This window comes from Pseudoliparis swirei, chromosome 1 (genome assembly GCF_029220125.1).
Source record: "Pseudoliparis swirei isolate HS2019 ecotype Mariana Trench chromosome 1, NWPU_hadal_v1, whole genome shotgun sequence".
In the NCBI taxonomy this organism is placed as follows: domain Eukaryota; kingdom Metazoa; phylum Chordata; class Actinopteri; order Perciformes; family Liparidae; genus Pseudoliparis; species Pseudoliparis swirei.
In genome coordinates, this window is record NC_079388.1 from 3,232,795 (window position 1) to 3,248,742 (window position 15,948).

At 44.4% G+C, this 15,948-nt stretch overlaps 1 protein-coding gene across 1 annotated transcript in view; it reads right to left on the reverse strand.

Moving 5' to 3' along the window:
- Window positions 1-15,948, reverse strand: part of macf1a (microtubule actin crosslinking factor 1a) — a 195,364-nt gene that overhangs the window by 171,406 nt on the left and 8,010 nt on the right. The window lies entirely within an intron of this gene.

Below are 15,948 nucleotides of genomic sequence, written 5' to 3' on the forward strand. Positions count from 1 at the left end.
GAAGTCAAAGTGCCTCCTGAAGAACTCGACCTCCTTCACCATTAAGCGTCATTAGAACATCAACGCCAGCCATTTGAATCACGTCCCGATGCGCTAATAGAATACAGACGTGGGTCCGTGCAGCATCGTTTTTAACCAACTGGAATTATGAACAGTTTCTACTCAAAGGAGAGTATTGAGATGTGTATTTATTTATACCGCGCCCCCGAGCCCGCTGCAGCAAAACAAACCGGCAACGACTGAACTCCCCGAGCGACGAGTTACGCTAGAGATAAGACGTCTGCATATTTGGGCCTCGGTGTATGCCAGATATGGCCACGTGTTTCCACCCTCCTGATGTTCAGGGCGCGAAGAGCAGGAGAACGTTGCAAAAACAAAGATGGAACTAACTGTCGCTAAGACCCCCCCCCCCCCCCCCCCCAGGGGCTTCTTCCTCTGTGGTGGAACACATTTAGGATTAAAAGAACTGCCGATGACGTGAACCTCTCCTCACAAGCCACGGTGTCTTTCTCCACCCGACTTCTGCTCATGTTCTAACCCCAAGGAGTTCAGTTTCATTAGAACAATCAATAATTTAAGACACCTTCTTTTACAAACACACACACACATTTCTAGAGCACACAAGTCACTGGGATTATAAAACCGCAAGGCTGAATGCTGGTGGTAACAGCACTGCTGCAGGGGGGGAAGGATAGGAACAATAAGAGAAAGGCATCACTTTTCTTTTCTCTTGTTTTTTTAAACCACCAGAGCCAAACTTGTCCACGGACTTGCAGGTCAGCAGCTTTTCATATTTACAGGACAAACAGCAAACACTGGGCACATGGTGGAGAATCCACTGGGACTTCGTGGAACCTGCTTCCCCTGGTAGCTCCTCACATGCGACGTGCATCATACCCAGAGGGTCTAGTAGGGGGGGGGGGGGGTTAGCTCGAAGCCCCTGCCTTGTTTATCCCAAATATCAACAATGAAAAGATCCAGATTATGAAACTGGGCAGACTGGGTGGCTGTCTGCCAGATCAGCTCACACACACTCACACACACAGACACACACAGACACACACAGACACACACAGTCTACCCAGCACACTTCCTTCTCATCTTCTGACAGAAACACCAACATTCCTATAATATCCCCAGAGGGACGTTATGAAAGTTAGGCTTTGACTTTAGGAAATGATTTGTTTACTTCGGGCGTATAGATGATACTTCAAACTTCGCTTTGGTATTTATATGAAATGCAGCTAACCTGGAGAATATTAACATGTCAATTATAAAAACACACGTCTACACTTGTACCTTTATATCTCTCCAGCACATCCTCGTACGCCTGGGCGAATTCCTTCTCCTGCGAATAGTTGGTCGGCAGTAGTCCCGGTGTGAACCCGGCCATGGTGGCTCTGCAAGCCGGCTCGTGGAGTAGAGAGGGGTCGGCCTGCAGACTACCGCAGTGACCCGGCCCCGCCGCTCTGCTGCGCCCCCAGCTCCGGCTCCGGCTCCGGCTGCTTCCTCCTCCTCGGCGTCCAATTCAACGGCACCTTGCGTGAAACCAATGACTCCGATGCACTGACGCACACCTCGGAGCTCACGTCCCGAGCGGGGTTAGATAATCCTTGCGGGGAGATACTTAAATAGAATTTTTTTTAAATGCCAACAAAAGCCTGGAGTGAGCGAGTTTCTGTGTGGAAATAAAGCACATTAAAGACGCGAGTGTCCGTTTGAATGAAGGTTACTTAAACGCTATGTGTCCATTACCGCGGTGTGTGCACGTCTGTGTGCGGGAACACACAGAGGCATCTCCCGGCGTGTCGTCTCCCTACAGTCCCTTCTTAAATATCGGCTGCCAGCCGGCGACTGGTGCTTTTATTGTGCCTCCTGAGTGTGGGGGGTGGGGGTGGGGGGGACTGTGTCCGTTTCCGTCCCCAAAAAAAGCGGCGGAGCTTCAGGCGAAACCGTATCCGGGCTCCTCCGGCTTCCTATGCCCGGCCGTGTCGGCGTCCTGTGGATCCGAGGCGAGCCGCTTGAGCTCCCAGCATGCTTCCCAGCCGTAATGGCCGCTTCAATCCAAACGCTCTGCCGTCTCCCTCTCCGTGTGAATGTGCACGTTTCTCCCCTCTCTCTATCGTCTGCTCAGGGTTCTCGGTTTTCCCTGCAGTGGCTGCCTTCCATCCCTCTCTACCGGCCGCGCCAGGAACCTCCGCCACAGGAATTTGAAGAGCCGGTGGGGAAGCAGAGCTAGCTCGCTGCCATGGCCGCCGGTGGGAAATGGAGCTGGAGCGCCCCCAGACGGCGAACACGACTCAGTGACGGAACCCAGGCACACAACAAAAACAAACTACGAAAATAAAGACATCATTTATTTCTACTGTGTCAGATATTAAACTAAATAACACCCGAAATGTGTCGTATTGCTCTTTATATTATCAAGAGCAGTTAAAAGCCGTTATGTTACACCGGCGAAAATGGCGGATAGGGAATAATCATCCATCCTCCGGTTTAAAAAGTGAGCCAAGAAGGCGGTGTTTGGTCTTTGAGTGCTTGGTCTTAAATTATTGAAGAATATGACGAACAAATTCAAACTATTGTACGAGTTATTTGTCAGAGGTGCAGGTGAAGAGAGAGTTGATGAATCCAATATGGCGGATCTAGTTCACGTTCACTAACGGCTGTATTAATCAGGTATTTTACTTGTCTTGTTGAACAATTCCACGACAGTGTAGAAATATTATGTTACAAAATAAAAGTCCAAATCTCACTAAAAGTGCAAAAGTATTATCATTACAATATACTTGAAAGGCCCATTCATCATATTGCTGGAATTAGTGTTCATCACTACACAGCTGGGTAGTTTAACCTACAGGCCTTGGATTTGATGTGTTTATTTATATTCTATATAAATAACGTGCAATGCAACTAGTAACTAAAGCTGTCAAATAAAATATGGTGTAGTTTAAAAAGTACAATACTGGCCTCCATAATGTAATAGATTAAAAATATATAGTAGAATAAAATGGAAATAAAGTACAAGTACCTCAACATTTTACTTAACTACAGTATTGGCATGAATATATTCAGTTACATCCCCCTTAAAAGCAATACAAATATATTCTGAGTGATCACTTTTATCCTATAATGAAGAAGAAGAAGAAGAAGAAGAAGAAGAGATGGATATTAGACTTTAAAAAAATGAACTCATGTGAGCCCCGTCCTTCTGGCTGTAACCCAGCCATCGGTGGATAATCTCATAATAATAATAATAATATTAATATTAATAATACACAGACTGCTGGCTGAAACCCAGCCATCGGTGGATAATCTCAGGATGTAATTATCCTGAGTTCACAGGCCATACATCAGACTGACTGATGTTGTCTAGATGATGTCATTTAATCCCATATAGAGAGACATAAAGACGACCTTAAGGTGAAGCACAATGTCAGGCACAAGCAACTTCTCCTATCAGAGTACAGTATATAGTACATTGGAAAACACTATAGACTGCAGGAGGAAGAGCAGATGTGGACTTCTGCCAGTCGTTGACCGGGGGGAAAGAAATCCAATATTTTTATCTTTGTCTGTCAAATAAATAAATGAAACCATCACATTGTATTCTGGAAACAAAAGGATGATGTGAAATGTGGTTTCGTAAGCGTAAAAAAGATCCGTCTTATGCTTCCGGTCACAAATTAAAACAAAATGTGTTTATCATTAATTAGGCTGGATGAAGAGGAGCTACTCCACAGCTACTCCTCTCTGTGTCTCCTCACCCTGACTCAGCCTTCATCACTGGACCCACACATCACATCAGCCACACTCCAGTGGAAGTGTACACACACACACACACACACACAATTACAGTGTCTAATCACAACGCAAGTATGGGGGTCCCAAATGTTCATAATGAAAGCAGAAAAGGCCAGCGGATGTGGTCTTGACACACACACACACACACACACACACACAAACAAGAGAGAGGTCATTGCAACCCTGGTCTCAAGGTCCCAACAACATTTAATCTGCAGAACATCAGAAAACCATCTCTCATCCAACACGGCCATGCATCATGAGATTACAGTCAACGACGCGGTAATCATCTGCATCTACACACAACACACACGGGTCCCTCTGGAAGAAGCCCAAAACCTTTAGATCCCTGCCTAGTGGTGGAAGATGAGGATTAAAGTAAACACTGAGTCCTAAAAACGTCTCCTTTTGTTTATGTTCCTCCCTTTCTATGTTGTCTTTTCATATTGTGATCACCTCACACTGTGTGTGCTGCTAAATCCAATCATAATACAAATGCTGTTATATAAAGAAGGCCTTGATCTGTCACTCACACTGTTTTCTTTCTGCAGTGTGTGTGTGTGTGTGTGTGTGTGTGTGTTCTCCTGTTTGTGTACACTGTAGCAGAAATGGAGAATTAAAGGTACAGAAGAGCCCTTAGCCTCCCTGACAGCAAAAGAGGGCGGAGCCAAGGAGGTGTTAAATGAGCACACCTGTGAGCTGGGGATCAGAGAGGAGCGAGAGTGGGAAACATAATATAATTCAATTAAATTCAGTTTATTTTGTATAGAATGTAATGAATGTACTAAATAAAAACTTTAGTGATGAATGCTGGTAAATTCTGCTGGAATATTTAGAGGCAACACGACTAATGAGTACATCTGAATATTCATTTTACTTTCATTTGTTTGTTTGTTTTTCGTTTGGTTTTTAGTATATGATATTTACTTTCATTAAGTTCACACTACAGGTTAGTGGTCGGCGGCAATGCACCCGAAAGCTGTTTGCCAACCGCCATAAAAAGCAGTAGAAGAAGAAGAAGAAGAAGAAGAAGAAGAAGAAATACTCAGAGCGGGCTGTTCAGGAGCAACGTGGACATAAAGGCCGGACCCTGCTTGGATGCCATAGAGGATCTCCTTCCCTGCATTGGATCCTGGAGATACGTCCCTACACACCCTACTCTCCAGACTGGCCCTCTCTGTTCCCCAAACACACACACACACACACACTGAACTATCCTAAGACACTCATTGGATTCCTCTCTGAGTCTGATTGAACAGACCTACAAGGCCTCGCTTCCCAACGCATTCACACACCCCTCTGACTCCACACACTTAACTAGTCGTTCTCTGGAGTCTACATTTTATTTAGTTACCTTAATCACATTTAAGGCCATCTCAGGACTCTATTTGAGTTTCACTTTGTGTTCATTGCACCTGTCCATCCTGGAGAGGGCTCCTCCTCCATTGTTCTCCTGAAGGGTCCTTCACTCTTTTCCCCCTGAAAGGGTTTTTTATATTTCTCGGGAGTTTTTCCTGATCCGATGTGAGGTCAAAGGTCAGGGATGTCGTATGTGTACAGATTGTAAAGCCCGCTGAGGATAATTTGAAATTTTTGATTTGGGGCTATATACAATAAACTGAATGGAATTGAATTAATGGACAATGGGCTGAAAACTGTATGGAGACTATTCCAGAGTTTGTCTTTTTGATTTGTCTGGTTGTATTTAAAACCGAGAAGACTGAAAATGAATAAACATGGATGTTGGTTTGTGTATTTTTTAGAGCTGTCAGCGTTAACGCGTTAATCTATGCGATTAATTTGGCCGCGTTAACGCACTAAAATATTTTAACGCAATTAATTTGTTTACTTCCGGTGTTCGTTGTAGTTTTTACACTCAAACCGAGTGTCAAACCGCGGCAGTACGGTTTAACACTGTTTCCGTTTTTAAAACAATTATTTCTCCACGTAAATAAGGAGCATAAATCAGTTTAACTCGTGGATGAATCAGTCGGGTTTCCTCCTGCTCCTCCTTCCTCCCGTCTCCCCCTCTGATACACAGAGGAATGGAGGGGCGACGTGTCGGGGGACGCGGCGCGGAAAGAACTCGTCACACGAAACCTTCACCGTGATTTGTCAATCCGTTTGTCTGTCAACATTTTGGGGAAAAAACAACCAATGAACACTCAGTAAATCACAAAGGACCTCCCACCTCACAGGTGAGGCTCTATAGCAGCCTGTGAGTCAGAGAGCAGAGAACACGGCACCAGGACAATGAGCCTCATTACCTTCGCATTGAAAATGCCGGAAGGTTATGTTTTGATCGCTGTGTATTTATTTATTTATTTATTTATTTGTATGCGTGTTATTCGCAAAACTCAAAAAGTATTGAACCGAATCGCATGAAATTTGGTGGGATGATTGTTTATTATCCGGGGACCAGTTGATTAGATTTTGGGATCGATCGGGTCAAAGGTCAAAGGTCAAAGGTCATGAACAGGTCAAAATCTTTCGCAGAACTCAAAAAGTATTGAACCGACTCGCATGAAATTTGGTGGGATGATTGTTTATTATCCGGGGACCAGTTGATTAGATTTTGGGATTGATCGGGTCAAAGGTCAAAGGTCATGAACAGGTCAAAATCTTTCGCAGAACTCAAAAAGTATTGAACCGAATCGCATGAAATTTGGTGGGATGATTGTTTATTATCCGGGGACCAGTTGACTAGATTTTGGGATCGATCGGGTCAAAGGTCAAGGTCAAAGGTCATGAACAGGTCAAATGTTCTTGAATCGCATGACATTTGGTGGGATGATTGGTTATTATCCGGGGACCATTTGATTAGATTTTGGGATCAATCGGGTCAAAGGTCAAGGTCAAGGTCATGGAAAGGTCAAACTCTTTTTTTACCATAGCACGATACATTTTTGTCCAATTGGCATGCAACTAATGCCAACATTTTCATAATTCAATGCCCAATCTTGTGATATGCGAAGGTATGCGCTCTACCGAGTGCCCATTCTAGTTTCAGAGCTGAGATTGTTCTGGAATGTTGATGTATAACACGTGGGTATGTGTCATGCAAACGCCTTTAAAAGGTGAATTTTTGTTTGTTTGTAAAATGTATAAAATGAGCCCAGCCTCCAGAGAGTTAACGTGACATATGTGAATGTCAGTCAGTTACCAAGGCCACTGGTTCTGCTGTTCAGTGTTAAGGATGACAGGACCAATGGGGTCTCTTTTTTTTTACTAATCTGATGTTTCACTGAAGAAACAATTTATCATCCACAATATTAAATACCTCACTGGCACTTTATAGGTAGGAGCCTCTTTGAAAACACAGCTCTGTGTGAAGTTTGGTCTTTAAAAAGAATGAACTTTTTACTTTTAATTGCGATTAATGAATTTCAAAATGTGCGATTAATTAGTTCATTTTTTTAAATCGATTGACAGCCCTAGTATTTTTATGAAACGTGGGCCTTTTGTAGCGGAGGGATTAGCAGGCTAGCCAGCTTCACCCTCAAGGGAATCCTACGCTACAACACACACGCCTGCACATGAGTGTGTGTTGTTACCTTCGCATTGAAAATGCAGAAGGTTATGTTTTGATCGCCGTGTAATTATTTATTTATTTATTTATTTGTATGCGTGTTACTCGCATAACACAAAAAGTTTTAAACCGAATCGCATGAAATTTGGTGGGATGATTGGTTATTATACGGGGACCATTTGATTAGATTTTGGGATAGATCGGGTCAAAGGTCAAGGTCATGAAAAGGTCAACATCTTCTTTTTACCATAGCACGGTCAATTTGTTTCCAATTGGCAACTAATGCCAAAATGCTCATAATTCAATGCCCCATCTTGTGATGTGTGAAGGTATGCGCTCTACCGAGTGCCCGTTCTAGTTGTTTTTGTTGTTGTGTTTCGATGTTGTGGGGAGTCCCGCTGCACTGTGACTGTGTGCTCCGACAGCCAAAAGGACACGCCGTCCTGAACGCACCAGCATGACCAACGCCTTGACCAGCAGCAGAGCTCCCCTGACCTCAGCTTGACAAGAAGAAACTCCCCAAGCATCAACCACACATATTATGTCATCACAATTATGACCCCTCCTGTTGCTGTCGGGGAGCGCCGAGCCTCGACAACAACATCAAACAATGTGATCTGATTATCCACGCCGGCATTTCAGTTTGAATTACAGCTCAATAAAGCAGCTTAGTGTGCTAAGTACCCAGGAATGAGCAGGTGATTGAAATGAGTGTACAATGTTGTGTGACTTGGATTAGTGTTTTCCATGGCTGCATACATTTGAGATCGGATTCTTAGTAAAGTCTGACCTTTGCCCTCCATCCTCAGCTTTTGGAGAAAACTCGATTATAGTTTGAAAACGCCGTTTGTAAAACATTTCAAACAAGCCTCGGAATAATGCATGTCAGACATGCACGGTTGCTCCAGAGCACACGCCATCAATGTGACGTCTGCAAATGCAATAAATCAAGACGTTAGCAACACGTGTGTGTTCGGTATGTGAGCTACGTCAACAGTGTACATCTGTAACCTGGAACACGGTTATCTAGTTCTGATGAAATAATGTTACATTTAAATCTAAAAGTAGATTTCTCATGTATGTTGCTGTATCGTGAAAACATAAGAAGTTGCCTGTGCTCACAGTTATCTAACACAGTTAGCTAACACTGTGTGCTAACACGGTGTGCTAACATGGTGTGCTAACAGTTAGCTAACACTGTGTGCTAACATAGTGTGCTATCACAGTTAGCTAACATTGTATTTTAACAATGTGTACTAACACCGTGAGCTAACACAGTGCGCTAACACGGTGTGCTAACACAGTTTGCTAACATAGTGTGCTATCACAGTTAGCTAACATTGTATTTTAACAATGTGTCCTAACACCGTGAGCTAACACAGTGCGCTAACACGGTGTGCTAACCTGGTGTGCAGCTATGCCAACAAAAGAACGGGGAACTTGGATTAGCGCACACGTCATACATCGCACCTTTAGCCAACACGGACACCTCTTAAAGGGGCGCTCCACATACTTCCCCTGCATTGAGACGTCACATGGAGTCGAACACAGCTTGAGAAATATCTGGGAAGGAGCTTCGTCACGTCTGAGATAAATGACTCCAGGGATCCCACAACTGAGACATCACTCGAGGGGGAGGATCAGTGTGTTTGGAGCTTGAACCATAGGTATTACAAATCTGCATATGTCGGCCTCAGATGTTTCAATTTCAATCGTTCTTTTTCCAAATATGAGTCTCAAAAGTTCCCAAACTTCAAGGAAGTGCAACAGTAGATAAGCATGTCACTACAAAGCATTTCATACTTTGCTGGAAGTTCCTTCAAAATAAGAACATGAGTGACTTGAAGACGTGGAGCTTGAACCACACACCTCCCTTCTTGGTTGTCTTCTTCTCGCTCTGTTTTTATCTCAAGGTCTCTTGTGTCTCTTTTTGCCTTTCAGTGTAAACGCCTCACTCTTTTTTCTTTTCGTTGAATTCCCTCAGCCCATTTCTCTCTTCCAGTCTCTCTTAAGTTTTCAGTGACTCTTGTTCAATCTCTCTCTCTCTGTCTGTTCGATGACCTCCCTCCCCCTCGTCGTCAGTTAAAAATCTTCATTTCTTTGAACCTTGCCCTCTTTTCCCTTCACTCTCTCAATCTCCCATAACCTCCCCCTCCCTTTCTCCGCTTCCATTCCTTTCCTCTCTTCATTACCTTTTTTACTCAATCATTCACTCCTCACTCTCTCTCTCTCTTTTCTTTAACAAACTCCCTCCTCTTTTCTCCCCCTCCAAATTAAAATTCGGACACTCTCTTTCACTATTTGTTTTGCCCCCCCTTTATACTCGGTGTCAGTCTCTCAAACCCCCGTCGCCATTGCTTCTCCTTCGCCTTTTAAAACCATGGAAACAGAGGAGACCACGTCGCCGTGGCAACAGTGGGAACAGCCTGGGCTTTAAGCTGAGGCGTCCTCTCAGGCGCCTACAGGGAAATGAATATGGAAGCAGCAACAGCAGGCGGAGCGGTGGACGGCTAAGTTACGTGCAGGCACAGACGACTGGGGTCCTGATGCTCACGTGGATAAATCGACACTGCTGCAATCTGAGACACACACACACACACACACACTAACAGACACACACACCACCAACGGTGCTTCACACACACTTTGTTCTTGTTGTGCTGTAATAAGGATTATTAAATATTCTCTCGGCCTTTTTAATATCTCGATTTCCTTCCTATATCGTTCAGTTGTACTTCTCCTTTTAAGTTCAACTAATCCACAAGTAAACATACAATTCATTTGAATGAATGTAGACAGATTTTACTTATAAATACAATCCCAGTTGAATAAACCTCAGTAATTTTACCAATACTGTATATTTACAACTTCAATTGTGTTAATCTCAATTAAATAAACAAATACAGTGGATTTATTTTATGTAACGCAATGTACAAATAACCATTTAAACCGACACCTTTTCCGCTTCCACTTGAATGCGTTGAAGAGTCGGCAGCCACAGTTTCCCATGAGCACCGGCTGTGAAGGCAGCGCGGCCTCCAGGGGCATTTGGAGAACTCAAAGAAGGGGGGCTGAGCCCCATGGGGAGTGGTACATCTTGGCATGTCCGCAATTTTTTGGGGGGGCCCAAAACATTTTTGGGGGATATCCATTGTTTCTTATCTATTGTTTCATATCCATTGTTTCCCAGAGTTCATTTGTCAGAAAGTGATTGTTCTCTGTAGTTTTGCTGCATTCAGGATATGATGACACAAGATACATAATTTCAGGGTCAAAGTGATATGTTATGCTCATTTGGAAACTATCACTGAAATAAAGATGAACTAGTTCAGTGTCAAATATACCATTTAATGGAGAAAAATCCAATAAGATATATTAATGCCAATAGAGAGATGTCCGTAGTTATTGCTCGTGTTTCGCATTCACTCGTCCACTCTCTCGCTCACTGGAGACAGTTTCTAATGCTTCTGTTAGGTTGTAATAGTTTATTTTGATAACATCTGCAGAGGTCTTATGCTTTAAGTTAATACATATAGAAAGATATTATAATAGGAAATATTAGGGAGAATATTGACATTGTTATTAATGTATTATGAAGCATAGGGGTAATGTTTACTCTATGCAAATGTAAATGGCAACAATTAATGTATCTTGCATGAGAGTGCGTTCGTATTATAGATTGACGAAGCCGGTTGAAATCCGTGAAGTGACTTACAATAATAGACGGGACTTTTATTGTGAAAATACTTGACCGGAAGTGACGTTTTGACCCTGGGTTCAGTGACATTCGACCCCTCCATTGTTCTAGCGGGACTTTGAACCAATCACCAGGTGTTAAAGGCTGGACTCACCTTTGTGAGTGAGGATTGGCTGATTTTGAGTCTAAGACTCTGTGGATTAGAGATAGCGTTCTCTTCCGACGGAACCACGAAGGCTGAGGAACCGGGACCTTTGAAGACCACGATCGTGAGGCCTTGAATGTTTGTTTTACACTTCCTGCCATTAAATGTTGATCACTTCATTCACGCGCGTCCGGAAGCCTGTTTCCCATCATTTGCGAAGAGCCCAGTTTCAGAATATCCTTATACTTCCTTTTCATTTAGATCAAGTAAAGGAAAATGTAAGCCGGTAACAACTACCGAGACCCCCGTTCTGTAACTACCTGGGCTGAAGCCCCCCTGTAGAGGCCTAACGATGCCGTTGCCTCCTTTAAAATAAAGTTACCATGCAACAAGACTGCATTCAACATGAAGCTTCAAAGGGAAAACCATGTTCATGAGCAGAACTCTGGTGATCACTCAAACTGGGTTGTGCGTTTGTATATTTTTACATTTCTTCAAACATTTCTTCCCCCGTACGCCTGGAGCTCCCTCTCACTTTAGTCTGTAACCTCCAGACAGGACCGGCGGCAGCTGTCGGGGGTTCATTGACATTCAGAGCCGGAGAGGCTGAACAACGGAGGCCAGTCAGCGCGGCGGCGCCGCTTCACCCCGCAGAGGGTTCAGAACTCATCCGCTCACACGGCTCGCTCCACTCCCTCATCCTGTCTCGTAGAATATCAACTTTTCCTCCCGCTAACATTTATTTGACTCCTTTTTCTAAAATAAGTTTTGATCCAGGCAGAGAAAAAGAGACCCACGTGGCGCTGTAACCGTGGTAACTGGACTGTAAGCCACACGGCTTATAGCTACAAGCAGCCGAATGTGTTTGTTTTTCCACATTCCAGCCTCTGCATGAATGGAGCGTGGAGGTCAATGTCAACAAACAGCCCATATTATGTCAAATGTGATATATCACGATGCTCCTGAGTGACTCTGGTGCGTTGTGGCTGCTCCCAGTGGGACCAGTCTGAGCTCACAGAGCCAGCATGGCAACATCCTGCTGGTTGTGATGGTTACTGCAAACACAGGTGAAGAGGATTCATCCATGAGGTCATTTACATGTTAAAGGGACGCACAATAGTCCAGAAGCCTCATGTGTCCGAGCTCAGGCCCAACCAATGTGCTCTGATAGGAAACACGGCGGCGCTGCAGTGCGTCTTAGAAGAAGCCGACAGCGTGGGGGACGGGGTGGAGGACAGGGTGGAGGACGGGTGGAGGACAGGGTGGAGGACAGGGTGGAGGACGGGTCTTGGCGTCCAGACTGCCGCCCAGCTGTGAGTTTCCCCTCCGTGTCACGTGTCCAGACGCTAGACACACGCTCACATCCCCCACTGAAAAGTAGAAGCAGTGAGTGACACTTTCTGAGTGATGATAATGTTTTGAGTCACATTACGAGGCTGCTTCACGGCTCGCTCTCCTCTCTGAGGGATCAGCTCCTCCTCACGGTCTTCATCTGTGATCTACTTCTTTTGATCTATTTTCATCCCACTTTCAAACTGGGTGCATGTGACACCGTCCCACACACACACACACATAACATCCAACACTTGTTCTCAGTGAATCACACACTGTCTCCGTTGGCTCATCACATCCCGACTGAAACACACGTTTGAAGAACAACAGTTCCTCCTCTTCTTCACGCTGACATTGAACATTGGGCTTCAATAAGCGGTATCTGCAGTCAGACATGACAGACGTGGAGACGTGGTCCACAGCCTCGGAGCAGCCGGGTGTGTCCTCACATGTTTCAGGAACAACACACACACTTCTCTCGTGAAGCTGAGAGACTCGCATGAATCCAGCAGGAAATAGATCTTTTCTTCACGTATGTACGCGATAAGAGCCAAAACACACACACACACACACACACAGAGGCCACATGCTGCTCCTGACCTACATGCTGTTTCCATGAAGTAGGTTTGTACTCTCGACTCCCTTCAGCTCCCGGGCAGCCGGCCCTCCCCGTGCTAGTGGAGTCAGTTTATCAGTTTAACACAGAGAAAGTACGGATGTGTGATCTCGACTCGTCGGCCTGTGACTGATCGTTTCCATGCTGACGCTCGTCCAGACTGAACGGTGTGGTTTCAGGTCATCATTGCCCTCCTACTGGCATAATGTTGACAATAATGAAGCCTCCTGCCATGGCCCTGCTGATACCCCCCCCCCCCCCCCCTCTACCTCCATCTGTCTCATGGATCATGGAGGTCTGGATCGTGGTCCATGCCGACTACCAACTATTCATACACTCTGTCATACTCATTGAATGGGTTGTAACTCTGTAATGATTCCTTCTGGTCACATGACATATATTGTTCATCTGGTCACATGACATCTGTTGTTCATCTGGTCACATGACATGTATTGTTCATCTGGTCACATGACATCTATTGTTCATCTGGTCACATGACATCTGTTGTTCATCTGGTCACATGACATGTATTGTTCATCTGGTCACATGACATCTATTGTTCATCTGGTCACATGACATCTGTTGTTCATCTGGTCACATGACATGTATTGTTCATCTGGTCACCTGACATCTATTCATCTGGTCACATGACATCTATTGTTCTGTCCACCCAGGAGAGGGATCCTCCTCTGTTGCTCTCCTGAAGGGTTCTTACTTTTTTACCCCCTGAAAGGGGTATTTCTTTTTTAAATTGTGAGTTGTTCCTGATCCAATGTGAGGTCAAAGGTCAGGGATGTCGTATGTGTACAGATTGTAAAGTTTGTAATTTGTGATGTCGGGCTGTATGAAAGAAACTGAACTGACTTGAATGTTGATGTTTGACTGCACACTGGTCCATAAAATCAATTTACATTTTAATCTTTTTTTTCAATAAAAAGATAAAAATGTAAATTAGATATACAGTGCATCCGGAAAGTATTCACAGCTCTTCACTTTTTCCACATGTTGTTATGTTACAGCGTTATTCCAAAATGGATTAAATTCATTATTTTCCTCAACATTCTACACACAAAAACCCATAATGACAAAGTGAAAACTGTTTTTTGCAAATTTTTGCACATTTATTAAAAATAAAGAACGAAAACATAACATGTACATAAGTATTCACAGCCTTTGCTCAATACTTTGTTGAAGCACCTTTGGCAGCAATTACAGCCTCAAGTCTTCTTGGGTATGATTCCACAAGCGTGGCACACCTATTTCTGGGCAGTTTCTCCCATTCTTCGTTGCAGAACCTCTCAAGTTCCATCAGGTTGGATGGGGAGCGTCGGTGCACAGCCATTTTCAGATCTCTCCAGAGATGTTCAATCGGGTTCAAGTCAGGGCTCTGGCTGGGCCACTCCAGGACCGTCACAGAGTCGTCCCGAAGCCACTCCTTTGTTATCTCGGCTGTGTGCTTCGGGTCGTTGTCCTGTTGGAAGATGAACCGTCGCCCCAGTCTGAGGTCCAGAGCGCTTTGGAGCATGTTTTCATCCAGGATGTCTCTGTACGTTGCTGCATTCATCTTTCCCTCAATCCTGACTAGTCTCCCAGTTCCTCCCGCTAAAAAACATCCCCACAGCATGATGCTGCCACCACCGTGCTTCACTATAGGGATGGTGTTGGCCAGGTGATGAGCAGTGCCTGGTTTCCTCCAGACATGACGCTTGGCATTCAGGCCAAAGAGTCCAATCTTTGTTTCATCAGACCAGAGAATTTTGTTTCTCATGGTCTGAGAGTCCTTCAGGTGCTTTTTACTGAGGAGTGGCTTCCGTCTGGCCACTGTACCAAACAGGCCTGATTTGTGGAGTGCTGCAGAGATGGTTGTCCTTCTGGAAGGTTCTCCTCTCTTCATAGAACAACGCTGGAGCTCTGTCAGAGTGACCATCGTGTTCCTGGTCACCTCCCTGACTAAGGCCCTTCTCCCCCGATCGCTCAGTCTGGCTGGGCGGCCAACTCTAGGAAGAGTCCTGCTGGTTCCAAACTTCTTCCATGTCCGGATGATGGAGGCCACTGTGCTCATTGGGACTTTCAATGCTGCAGAAATCTTTCTGTACCCTTCGCCAGATCTGTGCCTCCATACAATTCTGTCTCGGCGGTCTATAGATAATTCCTTGAACTTCATGGCTTGGTTTATGCTCTGATATGCGCTGTCAACTGTGATACCTTATATAGACAGGTGTGTGCCTTTCTCAATCATGTCCAATCAACTGAATTTAGCACAGGTGGACTCCAATCAAACATCTCAAGGATGATCAGTGGAAACAGGATGCACCTGAGCTACATGTTGAGTGTCATGGCAAAGGCTGTGAATACTTATGTACATGTTATGTTTTCGTTCTTTATTTTTAATAAATGTGCAAACATTTGCAAAAAACAGTTTTCACTTTGTCATTATGGGTTGTTGTGTGTAGAATGTTGAGGAAAATAATGAATTTAATCCATTTTGTAATAAGGCTGTAACATAACAAAATGTGGAATAAGTGAAGCGCTGTGAATACTTTCCGGATGCACTGTATGTGTCAACTCTTTGTCTCTAACTGTAGCAGCAGTACATTTATACTTGTGAGATGATGTGGATGAAAGCTCGATAACTATAACAGAATAAAGTGTTTGAGCTTATTCTGCGGTTCTATCGTGTCAGCTCGACGCTGGCATCCGCCCGACACCCCACATTTATGTGATAAAAGCCGGAGCAAATAGTCAGCGCAATTATGAGATGATGTGAGTGGAAATACATAGCACTAAGAGGTGCAGCACTTTTACATCAATCCGCCTCAACTACG